Source organism: Ammodytes marinus (genome assembly GCF_949987685.1).
Source record: "Ammodytes marinus genome assembly, chromosome: 11".
Classification (NCBI taxonomy): domain Eukaryota; kingdom Metazoa; phylum Chordata; class Actinopteri; order Uranoscopiformes; family Ammodytidae; genus Ammodytes; species Ammodytes marinus.
The window spans coordinates 9,306,555-9,313,499 of NC_137215.1; positions in this window are offsets into that span (position 1 = coordinate 9,306,555).

Genomic DNA, 6,945 nt, shown 5'->3' on the forward strand with positions numbered 1-6,945 from the left:
CCAGTTAGGTAAACATCTGTGTAATGCCCTTATTTTGCCTACCAGCCCCAAACACAAAATAGCAGGAAGTCTATACATGGAATATCCCTGGCAGGTTCCCCAGCAAGTGCTGACCAGAGGAGGTGATGTCAACAGAAAATATCCCCAGGACCTGTTAGGCTGACAGACGGACACGTCAGCTGGGCAAGTCTGTTCCTCCCTGGGATTTCCTATCATGTCCCTCTTATGTCTGTCCAAGTCGCTGAAAGCAACTTGGAGCACCTGCCACATTATAACAAGCCTTACTTGTAGACGGATCTCTCTCTCTTCAAACTGCATTAAAGGCTTGTGTCGGCGCGTATTATCGGCCACAGGAGAAGGCTGGTTGCTGATACAAAGTGATAGGCCGGATTGTTTTTCCAAAGAAGCGGGGAGGAGGAAAAAGCCCTGGCTGCACAACAGTGTTTACGTCCAAAACAGGATGTTCCACCCAGTTTGAGCTTTCCTTTCGATCATGGGTCTGAGGGAACGTGAACTACGACATCTCGACCAGGACACACACACACACACACACACACACACACACACACACACACACACACACACTCTATAATGAAATAGATAAAGCTTTTGCAAAGCTTGATTATATAGAAAACCAGGCCCACATAACTTCTCCTCCTTTAATTCCCAATGGATGAGAGTGTGTCTCTGGCCTATAGATTGACGAGTCCAGTTGATGGAAAGAGAGGCTGAGTTTTAGAGGATGGACACAGAAAACTGGCATAATGATGGCTGATAGACATCTGTTCACACCTCACTTATTTAACTTGACACAAAAGACTGGAAACACACGTCCCGTTGCCATCGACAGTATTCCGATTGCTTGCTGTTACTAAAGGTCAGTGAAACACACACACACACACACACACACACACACACACACACCATTTCCTCCCTGACAGGAATTTGCAGGCTAAGCGGGGGAGAGAGTTAATATCTGAGGTGAAAGCGCTATAAATAGGTTGCATTGTAGTGTTGGCTGGCAAATGTAGATTTTTTTTTTTTAATTTTCATTTAAATTTTATTTATCCTCGAGAGACCAATTGAGGGGTGACCCTCATTTTCAATGACGTCGAGTTCAAACAAATTCAAAGGAAAAACAACAATACATAAACAATGTTCAACGCAAATACATCAAATACACAACAACAGGTGAAGAGAAAAACAAGAGAGAGAGAGAGAGAGAGAGGGAAGCAGACCGGAAAAGGCTGTCTTACACACATTTTCAGGGCCCTGGACTGTAGTGCCTGGATTCCATGTAAGAAAACATTGGCCGTCTTTTCAAAGAAAGCTGTGTGTTTAATGCTGTCAGCAAAATGGAGCTTCAGAGGAGGTCAGAGTAATGACATCACTTTTTGGTCAGTCTTCTGAGGCGTATTCAATGTTGATGTCCAGCTGTGTGGGAAATGGGAATCAGCCTCGGAAAAAGGCTTCAGGAGAATGTTTCTTGATGTTCTCGTGATTTATTGATAGGTTTGAGGCCTTTGGAGCCACCTCTTCTCCCCGTATTGTTGAACTTTGTGTGTGTGTCGGAGATGAAGATATCTTGTTATTTTATGGTACACATGGGTAGTCAAAAAATAGCAACAGCGACATTTTGGTTTACACTGTAAGCATGAGAGCCAAGTAAAACAAAAACCTGTACAAAGAAAACTGAATAGGAACAGTAAAACAGAGAAGCAAGATAATTACAATAGTTTAATCATTTATCTTGTCAGTTGTTGGTATCAATAAAGCTTTCATTAGTATCATTTATTTTCCCTCAATGGATCTGTCTCACATTAAATCACATTGATCTTAATGAGCACTCAAATTTAATAAAGAAAGTTAAATAATGGCAAATTATTTGTCAGGAATTATTGTATCCAAAAAGTAAGTCATGTATATATTTGATAATACAAAGCATTGTTATTCGTATCAATGTTGGTGATTCTGGTCCTGGTATAACTTGATCAAAAAAGATAAATAGGTGTAAAAAATATATAGAGCAAAAGAAATGTAATTAATATAAAAACAGTAAGAAGTGAAGAAAAGAAAAGAAAAAGGGAGTCAGTTTAAAATGAAAAGTGACAATTACTGTATATGAAAGTTGTTCTCATGTTGCTTCTTTCCGTGTCTTTGGTGGGGGAAAAAATGCTGTGAAGTACTGATTTACAGTCGGTACATTTTGTTCTTGAGGTTGCTCAAATTAATCTTCCTGTCCGGGACAGCTGCGTTTATCGAGTGTGTGTGTGTGTGTGTGTGTGTGTGTGTGTGTGTGTTAGCAGACACCTATCGTAGTGAGACAGGTGGCCGGCAGTGTCACATGTCACTGATTGACTAATTCTCCACTCAGAGGAGAGACAGAGTGCAACCCAACACTTTGTCACCATGGCTCCCATAAATGATGCATCAATGCCGTGTGATTTACATCTTCATAATACGCTGCAGTGACCTGTTTTGTTATATGCCTGCCAGCCACACAATAGTTCCTGGAAATCTCTGTATAGGTCTGTTGTTCTTTTAGACGATCAATTACATAATAGGCAAGTCACTTATGTTTATTGAAGCCACTGTGCTCCCCCTTTGCCCTGGTGGAGGAAAAGTGAACATCTCTCGAAGAGTTATTCTTTCAGGAATCGGACATGAAATTGCGCAATTAACTGAAATGTATACTATTTTTCCATTCGATCCACAGGCTCAAAAAAATATTAAACAATCAACGGCTGAAGTTAAGTTATTATGCTTATATATAAATGCCTGAATATGGATCCGTATTAGTCATCTATGTATCTGCTTCAACAGCCAATGGAACATTCATGCCGTTTAGTTAATCAGCCATAAACGCTTTAAAACATTTCCTTGGAGGAGTGTTATTTGGACAATTTTTTGCATCAGCAACCTAAATGACTGTATTTATGATGCAAAATGTCTCCTCAGATATGGCAGTCTTGACCTTGCAGCTGTCAGTTAGAGTATGAGAGGGAGACATAGTGATGTTCAGCTGATAGCTTCACCTGAACCCTACGTGTTGTTGACTCGTCCGAGATAAACCCCTGTAAATCCCAGAACTTGCATTGCAACGTCGCTCGTAAATTTCGCCCCGTTTATGGGGAGCAGATGGCAACATTATTTGGTGTTGATGTGCAGCAACTCGTTCAAATCAAGTGTGTTCTCAAGCGACAGATGCCTGCCAGCCATACTAAGTAGTACTCTTCCACTAAAAGAAAAAAAAGGAGTGCCATAGGAGCATAGACTATTTGACAACACATGTGCTGCCAAGCATTTCTTCCATTTTGGAAATGTGTTGCCATGCCACCCAAACATTTCCCATTCTGCGTGGGCTGCGTGAGCATGTGTATTATGGACTATGAAAGAGAGGAAAGTCGGAGAAGTGCAGTTAGACTAGGTGGAAGGACTGTGCAGAGAGACAGGAAACACATGCCATTGTTTTTCCTTCTGATCCCTTTTTCTTTTTTTGAGCTAAAGGGTAGTACACACAAGAGACTGTCTGTTTGCTTGCTACACACACAGCGATGACTGAGTGCCAAACAATAGGAGACTGAAATAGACATGTTGTTGCAACGGCTGGTCTACATCCATCCATCTCACCACCAGTCACATCTGGGTCGACTAGTGCTGCCTGGAACGTCTTCCTCCTGGTCTGAATCCAGGCCACTGGCTACTTCTAATGACTGTGTAGTCAGTTAATGTCTGTAGAAATAAATAAATAGGTCCAGTGGGAGAAATATTAAACAAATGATCAAAGCTGCTTTGTGACAAATATTGCTTTAGTCTGTATCAATAAATAATACATATCCAGTGCCCTTACACAACAGCTTCATTTTTATCTAGCAACTCAACAAACCCTTTCCAGAACATTGCAATAGTGAACACAGTTGGATCCCTGGGTAATGCAAAAGCAGAGTCAACCATATGACTTTTCTGTACAAATCTATTGTAGACTTTGAAACTGGCTCCGGGTCAGCAGTACTGTCTGTGTTTTCAATCTCTGATGTTTGTTTTCCAGCTCCAGCTTGCGATGCGATGAGACCAAAGCTGGCGGAGTTGAGAGAGGACACCTGAGCTGAAACCAAATTGAGGTCAGCGATTACTCAGGGCCGACTATCAGAGAAGACTTCAAGGTTAGAGAAAACAGCGGGCACAGCTGCAGCCTGCTTACCTTTGACCTTTAAAGGTAGTTAGGGGGAGGATGCTTGGTCATGGCTAATATAGGCTGAGTGAGTTGGTGTCACGACGACCACCGGGGGTGATAATGGATGTGAAAATGACCCCTGGTTTGACAACATCATTCACTTTGAGACAAATTGTTGACGTGCATTTGGATGATTACTCAGTTTATTCTAATAACTTAAAGCTTTGGGTTGCCAGTGTGTGAATACAAACACACTAGCGTTAGTGATCTCGCTGTTGTCTTATCACCATTAAGACTTTTTGAATAAATAGAAATCAAAATCATAGAATAACTTGGGTAAAGCAAGTCGTCGTTTGTCATTAAAAGACTGGAGACAGGGGAGACACCTGCTAATTATCACGTTTCACCTTTTGAGCTTTACAACAACCAGCACCTGCTCCTCCAGGAACTTTTAACTTGAGGTGAACGACAAAAAAACCAGCCAACCACATGTTCTGTATTCATGGGACACCTGATGTTTTACCCTTCAGGCTTCTGTTGCCACGTGTCTCTGCATGAACTTGCGTTATGGAGTCATGGAGCAGACGACCTCCTCGCTCAGAATTGATGGTGCACATACATCATTAAATCCCCCCATGGTAAGAGTGCTATAGGTCCATGCTTTAATGAATTTTCCAGCTGGCATACAGTATGTGCACAAACTGTCTGCTTTCACATATGTCCTCTGAAGTAGACTCACAGGCCCGATCCATGAACATATATAATAATAATAATATTAATAAAGTTAGGGAACAAAGTTATTGCCTCTACATGAAGCTTGAACCCCTGGACAGTTGCGTCGATGTCATCCATACTTATTATTTTATGTACTCGCTATTTATATTTCCCCCGAATGTAGCTATGCTGGTATCGAGTGGAGGTAAAGCCATGTGATTCATTATACTGTTATTACTATGTACATGTGACTGATTACATTGAAATCAAGAAGTGTTTTACAGCCAAGCATCCAGGGATCGTATATACAGGCAAATAGGTTAAAAAGCAATGGGTCTGTTATTTGACTATTTGATTTGTACATGTGTCAGTCAGTCACCACCAGCAAGATAAACTTTGTAACTTTAACGACTACAACCAGCTCTTAGCTTCATTATCATGGTTGCTTGTCATGGTTGCACCAGCCTTTCACAGCCGACTTCACTTCCTCACCTGCATCTCATTTCCCAGTGAACCACTCAATACTAAAACTGGTTCACTTTCATATCCTGTCCACTTGAACTCCCGATTCCTTTGTCTTCTCCCAGTCTGATTTGTCTGGCTGTCGGGCTGATTCCTTGGTGTTGACCCTTGCCTTAGAGCGTGATTAGGTGAACTTTCTTGTTGCGAACTGTGTCTAGTCTTATGCTTTTGGGTTGAGCTATTACTAGCATCCTTAAAGTTACACTTTTAAAGGCTGCAATGCTTCCATTTTGATTTTGATTCCTATTGCAGTTAGTTTGGCAACATATAAAAGCTGAGTAGTGGGAAAAGGGGAGAGCTGTTGGTCATTGCAAGGCTATGGCTAATCCCTGGAGGCAGGAACCACCGTAGACCCGGTACGAATGAACAAAATATTTAGTACAAAATAATTGTTTGTTTATTTAATTTTTTTGCCAGCGCTACTGTTTATCTTGCATTCTAAGCTCTGATTGGTTATTTATGTCTATAACAGCTGTCAATGGAAACAACACTGGTGGAACACATCAGAGACATAGGCTGCTATTCAGAAGTCGAGGACCAGGCTAAGGGGCTCAGGCTTCGTGCCCCAACCAACTGACGTTGTTCTTGCCGCAGTCTGCATATTCCAAATCTCTACAATGCAAGTGGTGAGTAAAAAGTTTTCATGACCAGTATTCATAATAAAACATAAATAAAAAACGCTAGAATATGAATGATGTGGACTAATACTGTAGTTTCTTTGAAATATAATGAAGAAGTTCCAGGCCTATAAAATGTGTAAATCTGTGGCCCCTCTTGCAACATGACACACCAGCATAGGAAGAATTTGCATAGGTGTGTTTGTACCTTTTCAGTTTCCTCCGAACAGTACAATACATTACTAAAAGACACATTCTCAGCACACGTATTGACACGGTTTGCATGTGTTCTAATAGATGAAAAAGAAAACACAACAAAAGCAAAATCAGCAGCATCAATATTTAACTGCAAACAGACATGTACACAAAAGGCTGCTTCAAAGAGCTTCTGTGTACATTACTTGAAATGAACTCGTAGCAGGTAAACCCACGTACCAAAAGTTCTATGGAAGTGTGTTTTGCAAAGGGTTACGCAATGGTGGGTGAGAATAATAAGTCCTGACGTCCATCTACTAATACCACCCTCAAGCTGGGTCCTGTGGGTGCACACAGGAAAGGCGCCTGCCACGGTCACACATCTGTAAACATGGGCAGACGAGTAGGCAGCAGTTGCCGATGTTATCACCACAGACATTAGCCGCAGGGGCAGACAACATAGACATGAACATGCAAATTAAAGGAACAAGTCCCTGTGCGTGGTGGTTGGTAGGTTTTCTGGCTGATCTACAAACAAAGCCAGAAGACATTTTGTCATCATCTTTCCGTACGTTTGAACTTCTAACGTCTTACATCTGAAGAGACAAACACACTTTGAGAGTTCTGCACTCAAAATGAATGAAAAAAACACATGCACTTTAAAGTTGATAAGTATTTTTTTTTTCCTTTTCATTTTAATTACAAAAAGTCATTACTTTGTAC